Below are 25,603 nucleotides of genomic sequence, written 5' to 3' on the forward strand. Positions count from 1 at the left end.
ATGCGATCGTAAATCGATCATGCAACACTGGTGGCGGGCGTTATGAGTATGTTTACGGTAGTCACTACAGGAATGACAAAAGAAGAGCGTCACAAAAATACTTGCAATTGCAAAGGAGCCGACTTACCTTACTCGTAGTCGGTGTTGTCGTCATGTTAAGGTCCATTACTGTGGTCTGGATGGATAATTTGGAAGGGTCGAACCACGTATTCTTCCTGATACTTGTTCTTTTCCCGTACTGTCCGCAGTGAAGTTGTAATGGTATTTCAGCATCGAATGTTCTTACGAAGTTTTACACACTTCGCACCACCACAGTCTACACAGTCCCTTCTTCCCTCGTCTGGTAGTACTCCATATTTGCGACAAAAAGTCAAATTTCTACGCTGGATAAACATGGAATTAGATTTTTCCGTGTGAGAGAATCCGCCGAAGAAACATCAAGAACACCAGACATCCCACTCACTAACGACATAAATCGTCTGGAAGACAGATAAGAATGACGATCACAAATAACTGATCACAACGCCTGCCACCGGCGGCGCATGATCGATTTACGATCGCACGTGCGATATGTATCGTTTGGACCCAGGCAATTATTCTTGGAAACTACCCAGGACTTTTGCCATCGGTGAAGTTAAAGATTTTTCACCCTCTTCACGAACATTAAATTTCTTTCTAAATTTACAGCTACAAAACTATCTCACTCTCTCTTTTATCACTGGAACCCGTTCGTGGCCTTGGACACGCAACTGCAGTATTCCTGAGTGTATTTCAGTCAACATTATCAAATGCTTATTTTCTAAATCTACAATGACTATAAATGTGGATCGTCTTTTCAATCTATCTTCTAAGGAAAGTCGTAGGTGCACTGTGTTGTGTCTGTGGTGCTTCACCAAAACAAAGTTCCTATCTGTACTGCGTGAAGTCGAGATGCAACGACTCTGAGAAGAGCAGCCAACATGATGGGAAATGCGAAAGGTAGCTGTTTAACAGAACGACGGGAGTACCGTGCAGTTTCTACATGTAAATACGAAGTTTCGTCAGGTGCCACAATGCGGGAACACTGTTTTTCTTGGGTTCAGGTACTCTCTAGCAATTTAACTACACGGCATAAAATACGGCCGCGGTTTCACTTCTGTCTGTTATGATAACAATATATTAACGGTATAGTGTTGCTCAAAATTATACGCTCCGACATTTTTCTTTTATTTACAGCTACCGCACTAAACACATTTTCATAGTAGTTCGACTGCGGTTTAGCCATTCGTTAGCGGTTTCTTATACTATCTTACCGTAAGTCATTCTCGTCACTCACTTAGCCAGTTTCGAAGCTTCTTTCACAGATACGAAATGATAAAACTCGCATCATCGTCGTCTTCATTATTTATGTAGTAATAATCCACTCACAATTTAACTTACCACCCATATTTACGGAGTGTCACGAAAACATGATAAGTTTATCTCACGAATTAACAATCTCTGGAATGTTAATAACACAGCCAAAGAAACTACAAGAAACGCTGAGCGACTGAACAAAAATTTATTCCTGTTCTGTCGACGTCAGCAGTGATGTAAACAGATCAAAGGGCATGTTAACATTAAATGTAATGAAATGATCGATGTATTAGCGAAACCCGCCGCTCAAAGCGGCCATTTTGAAAATAATCATATTACGGTCATCAGACCTGAAGACTACGCTACACAGAAGAATAAGACGCCAGTGAAAAGAAGAATATCAATTACAAGTACCCACTAACGGGAAATATTATGATGAAATTCAACCAAAGATTCCCTCGAACTCCAGGTTCCACACAATTAAGGCGGATAAGTTTCATAATTCACATGAGATTTAATCATGGATCATTCCCTCCCATCTTCACCGAATACACGTTCGAGATAATCTTTATTGTGAATGTGATGGAATAAGAATAGGAAATATTAATCACATTTTTTAATGTAAACTGTCTGAAAACCAGCAAATGGACTTCATGCAGCTAATCAGATGTCAGCAACCATTACCAACTACTATATAGCAATTCTCCTTGACGAAAATAATATCTTAGCTTTAAAACTAATTATGAATTTCTTTTACTCTGTAAAACTCCAAAACACTGAAAGATGACTGCATGGTCTTCAGGCTAAGTCACAACAAATAAATAAACAAATACAAAATAAAAAGAGGCTTAATAGTACCAAGTGACATGCTCCAATCAACAATTGTAGTTTCACATAAGAAATGTGAAATAATACAGTGATTATGTAAACCAATAGTAAAATTACTTGGGCCAGACATGCTTCACGGAAATAAGCGTAATATGCTCACAATTCTGATTCATAAAAGCTTCGAAATTTACAATGGAGTTGTCACATTTGACATGTCGAAAACTGCTGTGATGTTTTGACCACTCATCGTTAATCTGTCGATATACAATGGAAATTTAAAAAAAAAAAAGGTATTTCTGGGACTGGAGGTTGCAGATATCTGTAAGAGAGGATTATTACTGGATTCGGGAAAGTACTGCGCATGATCGGCGAAGTGAAGCTGTCTGATAAAAGGCTCACCACTCATTGAAGACGAATCTTGGTTCGAAGCTTTGTTAAAAATGGAAGCTAATATTCTTTTTTCATTATTTTTGTGTTTTCTGTCGTTCCCTAGTTGCTTTTACATTATTATCATTGTTATTATTACTATTATATTTTTGAAGTTGTGATCCGTCTATGCAAATAAATAAAGAACTATTTATTTTTGTGCTTCCTTTTATTTACGAAGCATCACCAGTGGCATAGAATACACTTTGCAGTTTGCTTGTTGTTGTTGTCGTCGTTGTGGTCTTCAGTCCTGAGACTGGTTTGATGCAGCTCTCCATGCTAATCTATCCTGTGCAAGCTCCTTCATCTCCCAGTACCTACTGCAACCTACATCCTTCTGAATCTGCTTAGTGTATTCATCTCTTGGTCTCCCTCTACGATTTTTACCCTCCACGCTGCCCTCCAATGCTAAATTTGTGATCCCTTGATGCCTCAGGACATGTCCTACCAGCCGATCCCTTCTTCTAGTCAAGTTGTGCCACAAACTTCTCTTCTCCCCAATCCTATTCATAGCCTCCTCATTAGTTACGTGATCTACCCACTTAATCTTCAACATTCTTCTGTAACACCACATTTCGAAAGCTTCTATTCTCTTCTTGTCCAAACTATTTATCGTCCATGTTTCACTTCCATACATGGCTACACTCCATACGAATACTTTTAGAAACGACTTCCTGACACTTAGACCTATACTCTATGTTAACAAATTTCTCTTCTTCAGAAATGCTTTCCTTTCCATTACCAGTCTACATTTTATATCCTCTCTACTTCGACCATCATCAGTTAGTTTGCTCCCCAAATAGCAAAAACTCATTTACTACTTTAAGTGTCTTATTTCTTAATCTAATTCCCTCAGCATCACCCGACTTAATTCGACTACATTCCATTATACTCGTTTTGCTTTTGTTGATGTTCATCTTATATCCTCCTTTCAAGACACTGTCCATTCCGTTCAACTGCTGTTCCAAGTCCTTTGCTGTCTCTGACAGAATTACACTGTCATGGGCGAACCTCAAAGTTTTTATTTCTTCTCCATGGATTTTAAAACCTACTCCGAATTTTTCTTTACTTCCTTCACTGCTTCCCTTTCATGACCCTCGACTCTTATAACTGCAATCTGGATTCTGTACAAATTGTAAATAGCTTTTCGCTCCCTGTATTTTACCCCTGCCACCTTCAGAATTTGAAAGAGAGTATTCCAGTCAACATTGACAAAAGCTTTCTCTAAGTCTACAAATGCTAGAAACGTAGGTTTGCCTTTCCTTAATCTTTCTTCTAAGGTAAGTCGTAAGTTCAGTATTGCCTCACGTGTTCCAACATTTCTACGGAATCCAAACTGATCTTCCACGAGGTCGGCTTCTACTAGTTATTCCATTCGTCTGTAAAGAATTCGCGTTAGTATTTTGCAGCCGTGACTTATTAAACTGATAGTTCGGTAATTTTCACATCTGTCAACACCTGGTTTCTTTGGGATTGGAATTATTATATTCTTCTTGAAGTCTGAGGGTATTTCGCTGTCTCATACACCTTGCTCACCAGATGGTAGAGTTTTGTCAGGACTGGCTCTCCCAAGGCTGTCAGTAGCTCTAATGGAATATTGTCTACTCCCGGGGCTTTGTTTCGACTCAGGTCTTTCAGTGCTCTGTCGATCGAACTCTTCACGCAGTATCATATCTCCCATTTCACATTCATATACATCCTCTTCCATTTCCAAAATATTGTCCTCAAGTACATCGCCCTTGTATAGACCCTCTATATACTCCTTCCACCTTTCTGCTTTCCCTTCTTTGCTTAGAACCGGGTTTCCATCTGAGCTCTTGATATTCAAACAAGTGTTTCTCTTTTCTCCAAAGGTCTCTTTAATTTTCCTGTAGGCAGTATCTATCTGACCCCTAGTGAGATAAGCCTCTACATCCTTACATTTGTCCTCTAGCCATCCCTGCTTAGCCATTTTGCACTTCCTGTCGATCTCATTTTTGAGACGTTTGTATTCCTTTTTGTCTGCTTCATTTACTGCATTTTTATATTTTCTCCTTTCATCAATTAAATTCAATATTTCTTCTGTTACCCAAGGATTTCTACTAGCCCTCGTCTTTTTTCCTACTTGATCCTCTGCTGCCTTCATTACTTCATCCCTCAAAGCTACCCATTCTTCTTCTACTGTATGTCTTTCCCCCATTCTTGTCAATTGTTCCCTTATGCTCTCCCTGAAACTCTCTACAACCTCTGGTTCTTTCAGTTTATCCAGGTTCCACCTCCTTAAATTCCCACCTTTTTGCAGTTTCTTCAGTTTTAATCTACAGTTCATAACCAACAGATTGTGGTCAGAGTCCACATCTGCCCCTGGAAATGTCTTACAATTTAAAACCTGGTTCCTAAATCTCTGTCTTACCATTATATAATCTATCTGATACCTTTTAGTATCTTCGGGATTCTTCCACGTATACAACCTTCTTTTGTGATTCTTGAACCAAGTGTTAGTTATGATTAAGTTGTGCTCTGCGCAAAATTCTACCAGGCGGCTTCCTCTTTCGTTTCTTACCCCCAATCCATATTCACCTACTACGTTTCCTTCTCTCCCTTTTCCTACTGACGAATTTCAGTCACCCATCACTATTAAATTTTCGTCTCCCTTCACTATCTGAATAATTTCTTTTATTTCATGATACATTTCTTCAATTTCTTCGTCATCTGCAGAGCTAGTTGGCATATAAACTTGTACTACTGTGGTAGGCGTGGGCTTCGTATCTATCTTGGCCACAATAATGCATTCACTACGCTGTTTGTAGTAGTTTACCCGCATTCCTATTTTCCTATTCATTATTAAACCTACTCCTACATTACCCCTATTTGATTTTGTGTTTATAACCGTGTAGTCACCTGACCAGAAGTCTTGTTCCTCCTGCCACCGAACTTCACTAATTCCCACTATATCTAACTTTAACCTATCCATTTCCGTTTTTAAATTTTCTAACCTACCTGCCCGATTAAGGGATCTGACATTCCATGCTCCGATCCGTAGAACGCCAGTTTTCTTTCTCCTGATAACGACATTCTCTTGAGTAGTCCCCGCCCGGGGTTCCGAATGGGGGACTATTTTACCTCCGGAATATTTTACCCAAGAGGACGCCATCATCATTTAACCATACAGTAAAGCTGCATGCCCTCGGGAAAAATTACGGCTGTAGTTTCCCCTTGCTTTCAGCCGTTCGCAGTACCAGCACAGCAACGCCGTTTTGGTTAGTGTTGCAAGGCCATATCAGTCAATCATCCAAACTGTTGCCCCTGCAACTACTGAAAAGGCTGCTGCCCCTCTTCAGGAACCACACGTTTGTCTGGCCTCTCAACAGATACCCCTCCGCTGTGGTTGCACCTACGGTACGGCTATCTGTATCGCTGAGGCACGCAAGCCTCCCCACCAACGGCAAGGTCCATGGTTCATGGGGGGGGGGGGGGGCAGTTTGCTTATAACAAGTGTATTGTATAAAATTTACACGTACATTTTCGTTATAGCGCAGAATCTGGGTGGTTATCGGAGCGCACCACTTCTCCACTTTAAAATTATACGAATAGTTTTGCACAAAGGTAGTTAAATGGATAAAGGAAAAAGAGATTTTTTTTATCGAGTAATTTTTATCCGTTGCCGAGATACGATGGTTTAAAGTCGACGTAAAAATTATTCTTACGCGAATTGAAAGCGCGGAAACGGGTTAAAGTGATTCAAGTTAATAAAAAATGCGTTTTTACCATAAGATTAAAAATTTGTTTTCAAAAATCCACCTTCATTCGGATTTTACGAGGTGTGTTTTTTAAGTAAGTCCGTTTTGAAATTTAAAAAAGACGTGCTAAAATATCTCAATAATTTTATTTTTACATGAAAGCCTGTACCTTAATCTACTTTTCTAGATAATTTCCGTGAATATTGAGGCACTTGTCATAACGTTGTACCAGTTTTTGTATACCCTATTCATAGAAGTGTGCCGCCTGTCTAGTTAACCACTGCATCACCACTGTTTTGACTTCGTCATCGTCTTGAAGACGCTGACCGCCCAGATGGTTCTTCAAGTGCAGGAACAGATGGTAATCACTGGGCGCAAGAACGGGGCTGTACGGAGGATGATCTAGAGTTTCCCATCGAAAAGATGTGATGAGATCTTTGGTCTGATTCGCCACATGCAAACGGGCATTGTCTTGCAGCAAAACGATGCCCTTGCTCTAATTCCATGGACTGTTGCTTTGATTCTGGTGTGACGTAGGCCACCCATGTTTCATCGCCCGTAACAATTTGGCTTAAGAAATCATCACCGTCGTTGTGGTACCGCTCAAGGAAAGTCAATACACTAACTAATCGTTTGGTTTTGTGCACATCCGTCAACATTTTCGGTACACAACGTGCGCACAATTTTCGGTAATTCAAGTATTCGGTCACAATGCCAAACAAAACACTACGAGAAACAATAGGAAAGACATCCCGCAAGGAGGAAATCGTAAAGCGTCTGTTTTCTCTCACCTTATTGTCCACTTCCTGCACCAAACTTTCATTAACGACCGAAGGACGCGCACACTGTTGTTCATCATGTACATTTGTGCGGCAATTTTTAAATGCTTTCACCCACTTTCTTACCATTCCATCACTCATAATGTTTTCTCCGTAAACTGCACAGATCTCACGATGAATATAGATCGATTTTAGGCCTTTAGCGCTAAGAAATCTTATGACAGCCCGTACTTCACAGTCGGCGGGACTCACGACTATCAGAGGCAGCTTAAACACTCAGCATACAACGTAAAAAAGGAAGAATCTGACTGTAATGGCGTCAGTGCGTATATTAAGGTACATGCTTTCACGTAAAAATAAAATTATTGAGATATCTTAGCACGTCTTTTTTTTAATTTCAAAACGGTACTTACTTAAAAAACACGCCTCGTACGTGCAAAAAACACGCTTTTGTGAGTTTTTTATGTTTGCAATTATATGATTCAAAGTTGTGTGATTCGGTTCAAAATTTGTATGAAGATAGACAAATACATACAGTGTAATTAACTGGCGCTCTGTTGTTTTGTGAAAGCTTATCCGCTGCTACGATATAGGCAACGTGGTTCGAAAAGACAATAAAAAGCTTTACCGGATCAGTTGTCGCCCAAGTCAAGAAAAATCTACATCGGTCGCCAAGCTATGGCGCTCTCACATCAAAATTATGGTAGGGTAAAACTAGGGAAACGGAATTAAAAATGCTATCAGAGCACAAAAAAGGGGAATATGTCCTGGGCAGAGTTAGGGATTTAGAAGAAGGGAACTAGCTTTTCCGAATTACCTGTCAGCTGCAAAAAATCGAAATATCTTGACGTATTCGTGCTTTCTTGCGGGTTATCCAACTTCTCCAGCGCAGTGAGCTCTATTCCGTGCAAGTTGTTGGCACACCCGCAGTTTGCAATTTGTAGGCTAAAATAATTGGTTCTGTACCAAAAACCCATAAAATTCGCCAGCCGCATCAAAATATGTAATAATGTCATATGGTTGAAGAATATACATGCAATAGCTAAAAAACGTTTTTCTGGGGAAAGGGGGGGGGGATAAAATTTCTGGGTGTGGATTTGAACCTGGGGGACGCATCATGTTACTTTACTTGGCTCTGAACACTATGGGACTTAACTTCTGAGTTCATCAGTCCCCTAGAACTTAGAAATACTTAAACCTAACTAACCTAAGGACATCACAAACATCCATGCCCGAGGCAGGATTCGAACCTGCGACCGCAGCGGTCGCGCGGTTCCAGACTGTAGCACCTAGAACCGCTCGGCCACTCCGGCCGGCTTTACTTGATATGGTGCATTATATTACATGGGTACTAATACAAACAAGTGAGAAAGAGCGAATATGTCTAGATGTTTTGATTTAAATGTCTCTGAAGCTGACAGGTAAGTCGAAACACTAGTTCTCTTCTTTTAGATTCCTAACTCTGCCCAGGATATCTTCGCCTTTTTGTGCTATGTTGGGAGCAGTTTTCATTTTCGTTAGAGTTTTTTCGTTATTCTCTCAGTTTTAAGTAAGAAACAACTATTTTGAAGCGCAAGTTTCGTGTGGTTAAATTACTGTTTGGTTCTACTTACGATCTCTTGGGTTCTTGTTACTTATCACGTAAGTGTAGCTCTGGAATTGTATATCGTTTTTGCTGCTGTTTCTTTTAATTTCTAGTAAACGGCTGAATAAAAATGGTTCTGTCCGTAATTCGCACTCCAGAAATTATTTTTTGGTCATATGGAGATATAGCCCTACAACAGTCGCCGACTGACTCTATAAACAGGAAATAGGCGTGAAGATCTTATGATGCAGGCAGTGATGGTCAAGTTTCTAGAAGAATATAACTGTGGTGTCACCGCCAGACACCACACTTGCTAGGTGGTAGCTGTAATTCGGCCGCGGTCCATTAGTACATGTCGGACCCGCGTGTCGCCACTGTCAGTAATTTCAGACCGAGCGCCACCACACGGCAGGTCTAGAGAGACGTCTTTACTAGCGACTACACTGACGAAGCCTTTCTCTCATTTGCCGAGAGACAGTTAGAATAGCCTTCAGCTAAGTCCATGGCTACGACCTAGCAAGGCGCCATTAACCATTTCTAGAGAGAGTCTCACTTGTATCATCAAGAATGCTGTATACAAATGATGGATTAAAGTTAAGTATTCCAGCAGCTACGTACTTTTCTTTATAGCATTCATTACGTATCCTGTTCCAGACCTCACGCCAGTCTGCGTTAGATTATAGCGTGCATTTCGGCCTCCTCTAACTACAAGGTGTTGGCACATCTGCCAACACATCAATAACAGTGCAAACATATGGTTCGTAGCGATTGAAAACACTCGATATTAAATACTGCGGATCCAATGACGATGATGATGAAGATAGTTCAAATGGTTCAAATGGCTCTGAGCACTATGGGACTTAACATCTGAGGTCATCAGTCCCCTAGAACTTAGAACTACTTAAACCTAACTAACCTAAGGACATCACACACATCCATGCCCGAGGCAGGATTCGAACCTGCGACCGTAGCGGTCTCGCGGTTCCAAATCGACGCGTCTAGAACCGCTTGGCCACACCGGCCGGCATGAAGATAGTTATTCTCACGAAGAATCTGCGAGTAATAATACCAAAATTGATTAATTAGTGTTCCTAAATAATAGTCAAGGACTAAAATGTTTTTGTCGTGCGTGGAGAATGCAGTAGTACTGAAAAGAGATTTCGCTTTGCCCGTTCTGAGTGTGAATGTTATGCAAATAGAAACATGTGGCAGAGTCATCGTATATAGGAGGGAAATAGAAGTTGCAGTAGAACACAAGAGTCGATTGGAAATTATGGCGATTTTATTTAAATAAGATTCTTTTTTAATTATTTTCGATACGTACCATCTTAGATCTTAATTTTACGTGTTATAACGAATTTACAGCTTAGCCAAATTGGCTCACTCTCTTAAAAAAGAGTATAAAACTGCAGATAGAATGATAGCAAAATTTTATTTAGGAACTTGGAGAATATAAATATGATTCATTATGATTTGTTACAAATTCAGGGGATAACGTCGCTAGTTTTAGTGAATCAAATTCAAATGGCTCTATGCACTATGGGACTTAACATCTGAGGTCATCAGTCCCCTAGAACTTAGAACTACTTAAACCTAACTAACCTAAGGACATCACACACATCCACGCCCGAGGCAGGACTCGAACCTGCGACCGTAGCAGCAGCGCGGTTCCGGACTGAAGCGCCTAGAGCCGCTTGCGTGAATCTTGTGTGTTCAATGCAAATTAGTCTAATTTCGAAAAAGCAATGCACACTAAAAGGAAGCTGTCGTTCAAGGGGGGAAGAACATACGATTTCTGCACTTACATATTTATACATAAAAAAGCCCGTTGTTAATCTGGATGATTATTATCTGTTTGAATGGAACCGACACTTCGGACCATAACAGTATACACAGAGAAACTTGTGGTAGCCTCACTGACATCGGGAACAAAGAGAAAGGAGAACGTTAACATGTGTCACACTTTTCCCCTGTTTCGTGAAAACACATAAATAAGGCACACCACGAAGGAATTATCCGAGTGGTTCAGAAAAACTGGATTATTTATTGAAGAGAATGAGCTTCACAAACTGAGCAAGTCAATAAAATGTTGCTTCACCTCTGGCCCATATGCAAGCACTTATTCGGCTTGGCACTGATTGACAGAGTTGTTGTATGTCCTTCTGTGGGATATCGTACCAAATTCTGTCCAATTGGTGCTTTAGATCAGGGGTCTCCAATCTACGGCCCGCGGGCCGAAACCGGCTCGCGAGGGCCGGCAAACCAGCCCGCGTTAGCTGGCCGGACATCCCCGGTATCCGGCCCGCCAAATATTTTAGGTGGTACCTATACTGCCAACAATTGAGTTTCGAGGCCTATCGCGACCAATACACCGCGACATTGGCTCTGCTACTCGCTACAAGACTACATAACTAAATTTATTGTTGCGCCGCTTGAAATAACAATGCGTTGACATACTCTACCTCTGTTACGTCTTGTAGTAATAGAATTGCTAACAATGATTTTGAGATTTCGTTAACTTTGCAGGACGCTTTCGTGAAGAATGTGCACTGACATACTTTTTTGTCGGTGAAATTCGCCAGAATAAAATACGCCAGAATTTCGATCAGGTACGTCCACCAATCAAAATTATGTAATTAAATAAAAATCGTAGTTCGTTTCAGTGCTAGCTATTCCCACAACCTTAGATTTTTGCGATTTCGTCTTTCCTTTAGCCTTACATTACGGTGATCATGGAGTGCTAGGGTGCTTTAATCCCACTATGTAGATCTTGGCCCTTATGACTTCGTGGAGGAGTCAATGCGGCCCGCGGACTAAAAAGTTTGGAGACCCCTGCTTTAGATCGATAAAATCTTGAGAGGGTTGGAGAGCCTTGCCCATAATTATCGAGAAACTTGGCGACCTTGCCGGCCGGTGTGGCCGAGCGGTTCGGAGCACAATATCCTTCAGTGATGAGTCCAGCTTCGAAATGTGCCCCGATGACCAACGAAGACGAGCCTGGAGAAACTCCAGGCAACTGTGGGGTACCAACCTGACTGTGGCCCACCATACGGCCCGTAAACGAGGAGTGATGATCCGGCGTGTCATTTCTTTTCACAGCCGGGCCGTCCGCGACTCGTGGTCTTGCGGTAGCGTTCTCGCTTTCCGCACGCGGGGTCAGGTGTTCGATTCCCGGCGGGGTCGAGGATTTTGTCTACCTCGAGATGACTGGGGGTTGTGTGTCTTTCATCATCATTTCATTCTCATTCCTCGCAAGTCGCCGTAGTTAAAGAACTTGTGGAGCGGCGGCCGAACCGCCCCGCAAGGTGTCTCCCAGCCACCAATGCCATACGCTCATTATTATTCTTATAGCAGGGCCGCTTTGGTTGTCATCTGCGACACCCTTGTAGCAATGCGTTACGTCGACGACATTACACGTCCTGTTCTGTTGCCCTTCATGGAAAACCATCCTGAGCTTACATTTCAGCAAGATAACGCCGTCCCGTACACGGCAAGAGTTTCTGCTGTTCCTCCTTATGCCTGCCAAACCTTACCTTCGTCAGCAAGATTGTCGGATCTCTCCCCAATTGACCACTTTTAGACCATTACGGGCAGCCCCCCCACCCACCCATCTCGTGATTTTGACGCTGTAACGCCTCAATTGAACAGAATCTGGCACAGTGACCATCAGGAGGGAATCTAAGTTCCTTCTCTCGAACAAATTATCCGATTTTTGTGAAATCGTATCATTTGATTGTCTGCACATTGAAATCATATCTATCAATTTCCATTCCACTTGGATAATTGCTTCGTGGAACGTCGTTTTTTTTTGGTCTTCCTGCTTCTAGATTCTTATTCAGGTTATAAGATTCCTCAATCATTATCTACAGATTTTCGAAATCACGTTGACAAAGAAATACAGAGTCGGAGTTCAGCTGGCATGATGAATGTACTTCGGTCGTTTGAGTGAGACTTCTCCATCACTGACACGCATTTTATCGATCATTAAGAGAGAAAATTTTTATGAAGAGATATATGTAATTTCATGTCTATCAACGAGGGAAAGAAATACAGCTATGTCGGATTCCACCTGGTACGACGAATCTATTTCAACCATTAGAATGAGAATTTTTCCATCATTGGAAGTCATTTGATAGATCATCAAGACAAATAAATACCATCGACAGATCAGTGCATTTTTCAGACCAGCACAGTGATAATATTCTTCAATTGTAATTACTAATACACAGTATCTTCTCTCTCTCTAAGCTTCAAAATCTAATCAGCAGCGCATGGTGCATTTCGAAATGTACCGGTAACAGGCCCGACTCTTTTCTAGCTCTTGTTACTTTTGCGTAAAAGCATGAAAGTCTATATGCGAGTCTCATGACTGTGAAACGTCGTCCTTACTTGATTTCCCGTTGCGCCAACATTTTATCAATAGTTCATGCTTTTGCAATATTTATAACAAATAAATTAAATGATGACATTCTGGTAATCTTGTATTTCTTTCCGTATACTTCTCACTTATGTAGGAAATAAGTCGTATTATTCTATGAATATTAAGTTATGTTTCAATCTCTTTCAATCCACGATTCAGCGCTGGCCTCGCAGAAACAATGGAAGCAGACAATGCCGTGCCGCGTAGCGCGAGAATTCAGAGCTGTACACGAGGAAGTTGCAAGCATGGGAACCAAGCGAAAAAAGTCATACTGCATAACTAATTTTGACTAACTTTCGGTTCATGTTGGCCGCTGAAATTTTACGTGAGGCATTTTTGCTAAGTTGATTAGCAATGAAAAAATTCTAAACAAATTTCGGCATGACAAGTCAGACCGTTCCCTTGTCGGTATACAAATTTGTAGAGCTTGGAGGAGGGGCCAGGAAGCAGCATAGACTGTCTAAACTGTCTTGAGGCCTGATACCCTAGCACTGCTCCGGACTCCTCTGTACATTTCAGGCCGGCCGTGGTGGCCGAGCGGTTCTAGGCGCTACAATCTGGAACCGCGCGACCGCTACGTCGCAGGTTCGAATCCTGCCTCGGGCATGGATGTGTGTGATGTCCTTAGGTTAGTTAGGTTTAAATAGTTCTAAGTTCTAGGGGACTGATGACCTTAGAAGTTAAGTCCCATACTGTTTAGAGCCATCTGAACCATCTGTACATTCCAGAAATTTTCGTGACACTTGCCATTGCTGCCAATCTTTACGAGCTGACACTCAGTGACACTGCAGTAGTCATTGCGAAGTGAACAGCTTACTGTTTCACCTTGAGCTGTCGCCTGAATTTAATTTTACATACACTGCAACAAATAAATATCACGCATTCGTTGTAACGCGCTTCCACGAAGCCTTGTTACTTCCGTGTGTCATTGACCTCACACAGGTGGTCAGATCGCGGCGTAAGCTGCATGTGGTATAAAATGTATCTTCTGACCGTAAAATTCTTGGTCAAGTGGCGACATAATGGTTAGTTACTTCTTCATTCACTGCGGTCACCGCTGACGTGGCTCAAGAAAAGTTGGACAGACTATAGCTCATCATACAACATACTGAAGTGTTGAATTACCCCCAAATTTTCGTTTCAGGACTAGACGGTGATTGAGATATCTACAGCACAGGGAGCGGGGATGGACTTCACTCCGCAATTTCAGTTGGCCCTTACGGGCAAGCATCCATGTTACTTCACTGCGCGGAGATAAACAATGTGCGTGCTGCGCTTTACGTATTGTTACGACTACTTCCGACAATGGTAAATATATAGTAATGAAGTTTTCTGAAGAGTAGAAACACTGAATGCAGTAGTACAGCATCATATTTTGCGCAACATGTGAGATCTGAAAAGCAAAACTGAGAGGTGGCATGAGCCCCCTCTCATATTTCTATCTTACGATTCTCCTCTCTAATTGGATGCGGTGGAAAGTTGCTATTCCTTCACACGCGGACTTCCCACGCAGCGTCTCTTGTCACTCGGGTGGTCCAGTGACAGGCGGGCTCTGTTTGACTTTGAAAGGGTAAGCCGACAGGTGTGAGGGAGTCGAGTGAATGCTTTCCAGACGCCGACATTGTCAAGAGGCACGCCCGCAGGGCCTGAAGTAGCGGCTGGGCTAGAGGTTCTGTTACTTCGCAGAAACTTAGCGAAAACACTTTCTGGCAGCTACCAGCGAGGCGTGGGAATGACTTGTGTACCCAGGCAGCTGTGGCGGGAAAATTCCCGCGCTTTCTGCAAAATAGTAACTGTGATTGGCTTGCTCAGGGCATAGCTCCGTGACGTAACAAGATCGGCGCAGAAATTGGCGCCAAGAATCTCCATTGGTGGAATGGTAGCGTTCCGGCAATGGAGTGGAATTTTCCGCCGGTTTTCGAGTTGATGATTGGAACGTATAACCACTGTCGTGGGGCGGGAATGTTCTGTGTTCGGTTTTGTACGGGTGCTCTTGTGGGTAGTCGGCTCTCGCTTTTCGGTCGAGGACGTCGAAGCAACCAGCCAACGGTTCCGGTACGCCAGATCGTGTCCTGGCAGTCAAGAAGACAGTTTGGTAATGTATGTCCGCAGCACCGGCAGATAGCGATTTTCCTAGGTGATAATCAGAGCTCAGCAGAGCGCGCCTGTTCGTCTTTTTTCTAACTTTGTTCTGTCTTGGGTAGCAGCAATTAATGTTGGGTTGGCTACGTGTTTTCTCTAAGATTTGAGTTGCAAGGAATTGGCTGCACATACCACTTCGTCATAATCTCACAATCTAGTTTAGGGACAACTTCACATTCACTGCGTTTGTTTGAGTATCCAATTTGAGCCAATTTGATGTATTGTAAATGTTTCATGTGTTTTTGTTTATTATTTTGTGTTTAGTCTTAATAAATCATATTGTTATTTTGGACAGAACTTTCATTCTGTTAATCGGTAGTGCAACCCCATCATTCCTCACTATGTTAATGAAACCTTCGTTTATTTAACTTATTTATCAAATTAAATTATTGCAGGTGCCAAACTCTCTTCTACTCCACTGGCAGGGTTGATTAGAGTCAGTTTGTGTATTTTTTTTATCCTTGTGCAACAGCAAAAGTTGGAGTTAGAATAGGGGGGGGCTTAGAGCATCATGTACACATGTAGATTCTAGAAGAACTGAGTGTTAAATACACTGATAGCCCTGGCACCTCGCATAAAATGGCGACCCTTAGCCTCGGATCTTTCCTGAGAATCACTGATTAACAAACAGTATTCTTAGTACGAACAATTCAAATTTTTTTTCTCTAATTTTTTTATTGATTAATACCCAAGTTTTTTTTTCTGGTAGTTCTGCGTTTAGTTTTAAGTAGCGGCGCATGATTACAGTTTTAGTTTTCAGTGTATATATTTGTTTGTTCATTGTTTTATGTGTTTCTTTGATGTGGTGTCCGCACCACATCACATTTTGTCGGGTTTTTGTGCACTTTCTGTACCACAACAAATCGTGCATGTAATTGCAGCGTTGGAACGGCGTTGTTGAAATTTTATGTCTATGTGGAAAAATATATGGAGTAGATTATTTTTACTGTGCATCGTAGATAAATTAGTTTTTCGTGAATGATAACGAGAAGTAAGGCACGACTATTATCGAGCGAAGCTAAAACAAAAGAGGATAGCATAATGGATAAGGGGCAGTTTACTGACGGGAATAGGTTCAGAGATGAGATGGGCACATTTTTAGCAGGACAGGACGCCAGGGTCATTGATGAGGAAGGTGGTTTGGACGCGATCTCAGAGCAGCGTTGCGGCCGTGATTATGATAGTGATTTAGAGGATGAAACAGAGACAGGCACACAGGTCGAGACGGTAGCAGAAGTTTATAATCAAACGAACGAGAGCAGACAGGGGCTAGCTCGGCCACGTCAGAGCTCTAGCGCCCAGGTGTCCAGAGTTACATCTCCCACGTTTGAAGAGGATCAAAAAGATGACGTAAACCCGATACTGAGTTTCCTACGGTCAATGAAAGAAGAAGCTGACGAACAGCGCAAGAAGGACACTCAAGCAATAATTTCGCATATGGGGGAAATTCGTGGGGAATTACAAACAATAAAGAAAGAATGTGGAGAAGCAAAACAAATGTCAATGGTAGCACAAAAAGTAGCAGGCCTAGCCAAAACGGCAGCAACATGGGCAATGAAAATCGCAAAAGCAACTTCTCAACTCGCAGGGCGCTTGCGACGAGCGACACAAGCCCACTCAAAATCCCTAGCAGTCTTAAAGACTCAAGGTAATATTGTGGTTACGAACATCACGAAACGAATGAAAGAAGTAGAGAGTCGGATAGCAAAACTAGAGCGAAACGGGCACACGAACACTGCGCGTTCGGATACCAATGATGGAGTACACAGAATTGTGTCTCCGAGGAAAAGCCCGCCGTGCTCTAGCCCAGTGACAGACTGCGGAACTAACAATTCACACGCAGAAACAGAGAGTAATAGCTCCAATAATTGCAGCCCACTTAGGAGAGTGAATGCTGAATGCCACGTCCACTGTAATACAGAGGCAGCAAATCACAGTTATCAGCAAGATAGATCGGGACACTCAGCAGACGTGCAAGTACCGGAAACGAGTGACAACAGAAGTGCGAGCATCGGACAGGATTTTGATCACAATCACTTCCTGTCGATACTAAAATTCCAGAAGTTCAAAGATAATGGAGGGTCGATGCATCCGAAGAGCTGGGTGACGCAGTTTACAAATTCATTACCGTCATCATGGCCAACCCAGGCAAAATTAGAATTCATGTGTGGACACATCGAAGGCCAAGCCGCGGAAAAGATGCGGGGTGTGGCAGCGACGTGTCGGACTTATCAGGAATTTGTTGGTGCATTCCTGCGGACCTACTGGTCAAAGGAAACGCAAGACAGGATTAAGGAGGAAATAATATTTTGTCCTGAACTGGAAGTGTCCGGGCATAGGAACGCAACCAAATTTTTTGATGATTTACTCAAGAAGAATCAGTTTTTAGATAGTCCATATAGCAACGGAGAAATCATTAAATTTTGCTTTTCCAAATTGCCTGTTAGGTATCAACAGACACTTGTCGGGAAGTGTGGATCTGACATAGAAGCATTCAAGAGTCTATTGCGCGAACTCGAAGTAGTCTTCGATAAACAAGACGCAAAGGACAGGAAGAAGGCGCAAAATAACAAATACCACGGGCCAGCAAGGGAAGACGACAACAGATCGCAAAATCGCACTCGTCAGTTAGGAAACCAGGGTTACGGAAATCAAGGTTACGCTATTCAAGGTTATGGAAACGAGAGACACGGAAACCAGAACGTCAGGGAACAGGGTCAATCTAGACAAGGAATCTGGGACAGGAGGAATAACGAACGGCAAAGCGACCGTAATTGGAGAGAGCGAAATCAAGGACAACAGGAGAACCAGGAGATTGAAATTAGACCTGCAAATCCTAATGCACGTCAGAAGAGGGGGAGTCTAACAAGGGATTGGCGCTAGTCCATAGGATTCCACCACATCTCTCACACAAAGAAGTTCGTGGAATAATAGTAGTTTAAGTAATGTACATAGTAGAATAGGCAAATATATGAACCTTTCTTCAGGGAACAATAATTGTTGCATTAATAGATTAAGATTGTTAAAATATTAACACGCTGCGTTTTCTCACATAAGAATTTACTGCTGTTAACTTTTTTTTTTTTTGTCTATGTTCGGGATCTCCTCTGTCGTTGCGATAAGAGGCACTACCTTTCCATGAGCAATGTTTTTGTCCTTTCCTATCTGGTGTCCATGTTAAGGGATAAAGATGAGTGACGAGATGTCGCACAAACGGGCGCATACAAGAACGTGCTCTTAGAAGCGTTCTGAGAAGTCGTGATACGCTCCACAGCGGCCACAACCAGTTCGTGAGACGTTCATACCAATGCTTGCAGGCACGCGTCAGTGCACTGCAAGATTGTGGTATATTGCGTGATTTCAAGGATGAATATGGGCAGTATAGTTTTTTTTGCAGAGCTGCGCCAGCTTCGTTGTCTTGCAAGTCGGGGTGAACCTGTGAGCGTTTGACTCCAATGGTGCCCTAGACGAGAGAAATGCGGGCATAAAGCCTACCACGCCAATGTGCTGGTTGGGGATTTAGCGTGCTGCTCGTGACTGTCACAGATGAATAACCAGGGACTTATACTTAGATATTCGTGACATACTGTGTAGCTGGCGTGTGTTGGGCGACGGAATCCTCAACAGGAACCAGTCCTGGCTTGGTCATATTACATTGCCTCTGCAAAGGTGTGCTTTCATCGCGAATACTGCATAACATAAAAAAAAAGAAGTTGCAACTATAAATTTATTGTCTTATATAGCCATGGCTAACCCAGTCTCTGGAGTTTTAGTGAGGCGTAGTGAGAACTCGGAGGCCATGTCGTATGGCGCGCACATCACTGTCGTCAATAGCGGCGTGCAGCGAGACATCTCAGCGGAACAGGAATTATGTAAGAGTGTTGTATAAGGTAAATAATAATAATAATAATAATAATAATAGAGAGAGTACCATATACTAGGATAAATTAAACTTTAGGATTTTACAATAACTAGATCCTTAATAGTGTGGCGGTTTTCTACCACTAGTGTTCAGCAGAGCGCGCCTGTTGAGATGCTATTTTTCAGATCACCAAACCACAGACCCGAGATGGAGGGAAGGCTGGCGAGCGAAAGTAGCATAGTTGCATGTTCTTTATAGCACAGTAAAACTTAGACCTGCATAACAACATAATTTAATTAAAATACATAGAATGTAGATCGTTGGCAAATGGTAGTTAATTCTTGAGCATGTCTACTGTCGCTCTATATAATTAATAGTAATATTAGTGCGGGCCCACACATTTAGCTGTTCATCCAGTGTAGCGTCACACACCATGTACAGTAGTGAGACCGGTCTCTATTTTGTTATAATGATAGCCATAGATTAATAGCTATAAAAGTAAAATAAGAGTGTCTGAAATGACAGACCATCAATGTGTCATTATGTAAATTTATTATAACATAGAAGGTCATGAAAAAAAAGTTAGGCATAAGATTTTTGTCAGAACTGTGCAGATGACGGGTATCGTGGCAATGCAGAGGCCAGCCAGCGCAAAAACAAGAGGTCTTCGGCCACCTGACGCGAAGGGTGCGAGAACATCCGGTTCTACAAGCTGACAGTCACCGGGCCGTATACCTGAGGGATTAGGCGGCAGACAGCCCTCGCCAGGCCACAAGCGAAAGTGAGGCTGGCCGTTGACACTGACACGCGACCCACACGCGACAGCCAGCTAGCTCTCTGGACGCGGCAGCCATTTGGAGGGATTCCCTGCGGCAGACCACGTTGTCGTGAGTACACGAAGAAGATCACTTATGGTGTCATAACCAGCGTCTCATGTGCCTCAGGACAGAAAGGGACGCTATATACTCACCTGTTTGGGTTTTTACAACTCACTAGCATTGGCCGATCTGCATACACAAAGCAGTATCGTGCCACACTAACAAATGTATGGTCTCATTTCTAACTTCTCCTCTCTATTAGAGAGCTGTTTTAGCAATCGTCGCTCCTAGTTCGATCCTGTATGGATGACCTCACACACTTGTGGAGTCACTCCACATGCCATCATCCCTCGTCGAACTGCAATATTGGGAAACGTAAAGTACTGTCCAGCGAGAGAAGAGACCTAGACTAGTGATGAATCCCAACAAGTAGACCTCAGAGACAATTAATCGACGTGAGGAGGGCCTATCACTGTGTCTTCCTACCGTACTGCCGTGAGCATATGCATGGGTCTGACTACAATCTCAACAGCGTACTGCAGACGCTCCAGCACTCCCTATTGCTGTTGCAACAACGTAGCAACAACACCCGACATTTAGCCCTATGTGATGTCAGTACTGTGGCCCCATCCCAAAAGCCCCCCTCCGATGCTCAAGACATGGAACCACGTGCATCAATGCATATGACTCAACATACCAACCCCCTCAGAGAAACTAATGAATTTGTGAAGTGCTTCGAACATTTCTAACAATGTGATTTAGTGCCTCATTCTCAGCACAGTCAAGAGCAGTGTGCAATGTGCACGCACAACTTAATGTCCCATGAACCTTATTTTTTTCTTAAATTTCTTTCTCTAGTGTTGTTTTTGTAATGTATGTGATACCTTGTATGTGTTTGTTTTACACTGTAATTCTTATTACAAATTACTGTATTGTTCTCCACACCATGTTTTTTTTGTATCTTATATTTATTGTTGTGTGTATGCAAACAGTGTGCCTGAAATCCCCATAAACTGAAGCAGATACCACCACTGTCATTGTGAATGGACCATCAGTTCAGGGAACATTTTGTAAAGGTTATTCTTGCTGAAGGGAGACAGAATGAATCGGAGGTTGTAATTAGATTCTGAAAGCTCACAAGGAGATTGTTAACTTAAATAGTATCATGTGTGAGTGAGTTCAGGTTAGTTTAATGATTAAAATTGTTGTAACATCTTGGGCATTTAATTGCAGAGCACTCCAACTCTGATTGTAAAGAATAAATTGCTCCATATTTGGCTCACATGTCCGGGCCATATTTAGAGAGTGAATGTCTGAGTGAATCGGTGTTTGGAAGGGGCTCCCTGGGTATGGATGTGTGATGTGAGTGTTAGTGTTCCATATTAAGAAGGTAAAGTTGGCTACATCATAAATAATCCTCCCTCTATGAGCTGCATTTTTCAGTTGCAGTGATTTTCTTTATAGAGTGCGGCATGTGCAGCCAGTTTGCGAGATTGTTCTTGGGCGATTGACTCACTACCTTGCTCCTAAGTGAGCCAACCGCTCACCAATTACAATCTAAAATGGCGTAGTGGCTATAAGAGGTGGCATGAGCACCCTCTCATATTTCTATCTTACGATTCTCCTCTCTAATTGCATGCGGTGGAAAGTTGCTATTCCTTCACACGCGGACTTCCCACACAGCGTCTCTCATCACTCGGGTGGTCCAGTGACAGGCGGGCTCTGTTTGACTTTGAAAGGGTAAGCCGACAGGTGTGAGGGAGTCGAGTGAATGCTTTCCAGACGCCGACATTGTCAAGAGGCACGCCCGCAGGGCCTGAAGTAGCGGCTGGGCTAGAGGTTCTGTTACTTCACAGAAACTTAGCGAAAACACTTTCTGGCAGCTACCAGCGAAGCGTGGGAATGACTTGTGTACCCAGGCAGCTGTGGCGGGAAAATTCCCGCGCTTTCTGCAAAATAGTAACTGTGATTGGCTTGCTCAGGGCATAGCTCCGTGACGTAACAAGATCGGCGCAGAAATTGGCGCCAAGAATCTCCATTGGTGGAATGGTAGCGTTCCGGCAATGGAGTGGAATTTTCCGCCGGTTTTCGAGTTGATGATTGGAACGTATAACCACTGTCGTGGGGGCGGGAATGTTCTGTGTTCGGTTTTGTACGGGTGCTCTTGTGGGTAGTCGGCTCTCGCTTTTCGGTCGAGGACGTCGAAGCAACCAGCCAACGGCTCCGGTACGCCAGATCGTGTCCTGGCAGTCAAGAAGACAGTTTGGTAATGTATGTCCGCAGCACCGGCAGATAGCGATTTTCCTAGGTGATAATCAGAGCTCAGCAGAGCGCGCCTGTTCGTCTTTTTTCTAACTTTGTTCTGTCTTGGGTAGCAGCAATTAATGTTGGGTTGGCTACGTGTTTTCTCTAAGATTTGAGTTGCAAGGAATTGGCTGCACATACCACTTCGTCATAATCTCACAATCTAGTTTAGGGACAACTTCACATTCACTGCGTTTGTTTGAGTATCCAATTTGAGCCAATTTGATGTATTGTAAATGTTTCATGTGTTTTTGTTTATTATTTTGTGTTTAGTCTTAATAAATCATATTGTTATTTTGGACAGAACTTTCATTCTGTTAATCGGTAGTGCAACCCCATCATTCCTCACTATGTTAATGAAACCTTCGTTTATTTAACTTATTTATCAAATTAAATTATTGCAGGCGCCAAACTCTCTTCTACTCCACTGGCAGGGTTGATTAGAGTCAGTTCGCGTATTTTTTTATCCTTGTGCAACAGCAAAAGTTGGAGTTAGAATAGGGGGGCTTAGAGCATCATGTACATATGTAGATTCTAGAAGAATTGAGTGTTAAATACACTGCTAGCCCCGGCACCTCGCAAAACTACACTACTGGCCGTTAAAATTGCTACACCACGAAGATGACGTGCTACAGACGAGAAATTAACTGACAGGAAGAACATGCTGTGATATGCAAATGATTAGCTTTTCAGAGCATAAACACAAAGTACAACGTGCTGATATGAGGAAAGTTTCCAACCGATTTCTCATACACAAACAGCAGTTGACCGGCGTTGCCTGGTGAAACGTTGTTCTGATGCCTCGTGTAAGGAGGAGAAAATCGTACCATCACGTTTCCGACTTTTATAAAAGACGGATTGTAGCCTATCGCGATTCAATGACTGTTAGCAGAATATGGAATCGGTGGGTTCAGGAGGGTGATACGGAACGCCGTGCTGGATCCCAACGGCCTCGTATCACTAGCAGTCGACATGACAGGCATCTTATCCGCATGGCTGTAACGGATCGTGCAGCCACGTCTCGATCCCTGAGTCAACAGGTGGGGACGTTTGCAAGACAACAACCATCTGCACGAACAGTTCGACGACGTTTGCAGCAGCATGGACAATCAGCTCGGAGACCATGACTGCGGTTACCCTTGACGCTCCATCACAGACAGGAGCGCCTGCGATGGTGTACTCAACGACGAACCTGGGTGCTCGAATGGCAAAACATTTTTGCAGATGAATCCAGGTTCTGTTTACAGCATCATGACGGTCGCATCTGTGTTTCGCGACATCGCGGTGAACGCACATTGGAAGCGTGTATTCTTCATCGCCATACTGGCGTATCAACCGGCGTGATGGTATGGGGTGCCATTGGTTACACGTCTCGGTCACCTCTTGTTAGCATTGAAGGCACTCTGAACAGTAGACGTTACATTTCAGATGTGTTACGACCCGTGGATCTACCCTTCATTCGATCCATGCAAAACCCTACATTTCAGCAGGATAATGCACGACCGCATGATGCTGGTCCTGTACGTGCCTTTCTGGATACACTAAATGTTCAATTGCTGCCCTGGCCAGCACATTCTCCAGATCTCCCACCAATTGAAAACGTCTGGTCAATGCAACTGGTTCGTCACAATAAGCCAGTCACTATTCTTGATGAATTTTGGTATCGTGTTGAAGCTGCATGGGCAGCTGTACCTGTACACGCCATCCAAGCTCTGTTTGACTCGATGCCCAGGCGTATCAAGGCCTTTATTACGGCCAGAGGTGGTTGTTCTGGGTACTGATTTCTCCGGATCTAAGTACCCAAACTGCGTGAAAATGTAATACATGTCAGTTATAGTATAATAAATTTGTCCAATGAATACCCGTTTATCATCTGTATTTCTTCTTGGTGTAGCAATTTTAATGGCCAGTAGGGTATAATGGGAGTAGTGTGGTTTGTGACTACAGTTTCTTAGTGAAGATACAATATGTTTAACAGTGAGTATTTAATTAAAATTGCCTTTAAGATAAATCCACTGCAATTATTTACTCAGGACCCAGTTCTTCACACAACTTTGGAATGTGTTGATTTGTAATGTAGAGATTTTTATAAAGATATATACACTCCTGGAAATGTAAAAAAGAACACATTGACACCGGTGTGTCACACCCACCATACTTGCTCCGGACACTGCGAGAGGGCTGTACAAGCAATGATCACACGCACGGCACAGCGGACACACCAGGAACCGCGGTGTTGGCCGTCGAATGGCGCTAGCTGCGCAGCATTTGCGCACCGCCGCCGTCAGTGTCAGCCAGTTTGCCGTGGCATACGGAGCTCCATCGCAGTCTTTAACACTGGTAGCATGCCGCGACAGTGTGGACGTGAACCGTATGTGCAGTTGACGGACTTTGAGCGAGGGCGTATAGTGGGCATGCGGGAGGCCGGGTGGACGTACCGCCGAATTGCTCAACACGTGGGGCGTGAGGTCTCCACAGTACATCGATGTTGTCGCCAGTGGTCGGCGGAAGGTGCACGTGCCCGTCGACCTGGGACCGGACCGCAGCGACGCACGGATGCACGCCAAGACCGTAGGATCCTACGCAGTGCCGTAGGGGACCGCACCGCCACTTCCCAGCAAATTAGGGACACTGTTGCTCCTGGGGTATCGGCGAGGACCATTCGCAACCGTCTCCATGAAGCTGGGCTACGGTCCCGCACACCGTTAGGCCGTATTCCGCTCACGCCCCAACATCGTGCAGCCCGCCTCCAGTGGTGTCGCGACAGGCGTGAATGGAGGGACGAATGGAGACGTGTCGTCTTCAGCGATGAGAGTCGCTTCTGCTTTGTTGCCAATGATGGTCGTATGCGTGTTTGGCGCCGTGCAGGTGAGCGCCACAATCAGGACTGCATACGACCGAGGCACACAGGGCCAACACCCGGCATCATGGTGTGGGGAGCGATCTCCTACACTGGCCGTACACCACTGGTGATCGTCGAGGGGACACTGAATAGTGCACGGTACATCCAAACCGTCATCGAACCCATCGTTCTACCATTCCTAGACCGGCAAGGGAACTTGCTGTTCCAACAGGACAATGCACGTCCGCATGTATCCCGTGCCACCCAACGTGCTCTAGAAGGTGTAAGTCAACTACCCTGGCCAGCAAGATCTCCGGATCTGTCTCCCATTGAGTATGTTTGGGACTGGATGAAGCGTCGTCTCACGCAGTCTGCACGTCCAGCACGAACGCTGGTCCAACTGAGGCGCCAGGTGGAAATGGCATGGCAAGCCGTTCCACAGGACTACATCCAGCATCTCTACGATCGTCTCCATGGGAGAATAGCAGCCTGCATTGCTGCGAAAGGTGGATATACACTGTACTAGTGCCGACATTGTGCATG

The 25,603-nt window shown here is 43.5% G+C and overlaps 1 protein-coding gene across 1 annotated transcript in view; it reads right to left on the reverse strand.

Moving 5' to 3' along the window:
- The window catches only part of LOC126100287 (cyclin-dependent kinase 12-like), a 182,987-nt gene that overhangs the window by 103,521 nt on the left and 53,863 nt on the right, over positions 1-25,603 (reverse strand). The gene's annotated exons all lie outside the window — the stretch shown is intronic.

Source organism: Schistocerca cancellata, chromosome 9 (assembly GCF_023864275.1).
Source record: "Schistocerca cancellata isolate TAMUIC-IGC-003103 chromosome 9, iqSchCanc2.1, whole genome shotgun sequence".
Taxonomy (NCBI): domain Eukaryota; kingdom Metazoa; phylum Arthropoda; class Insecta; order Orthoptera; family Acrididae; genus Schistocerca; species Schistocerca cancellata.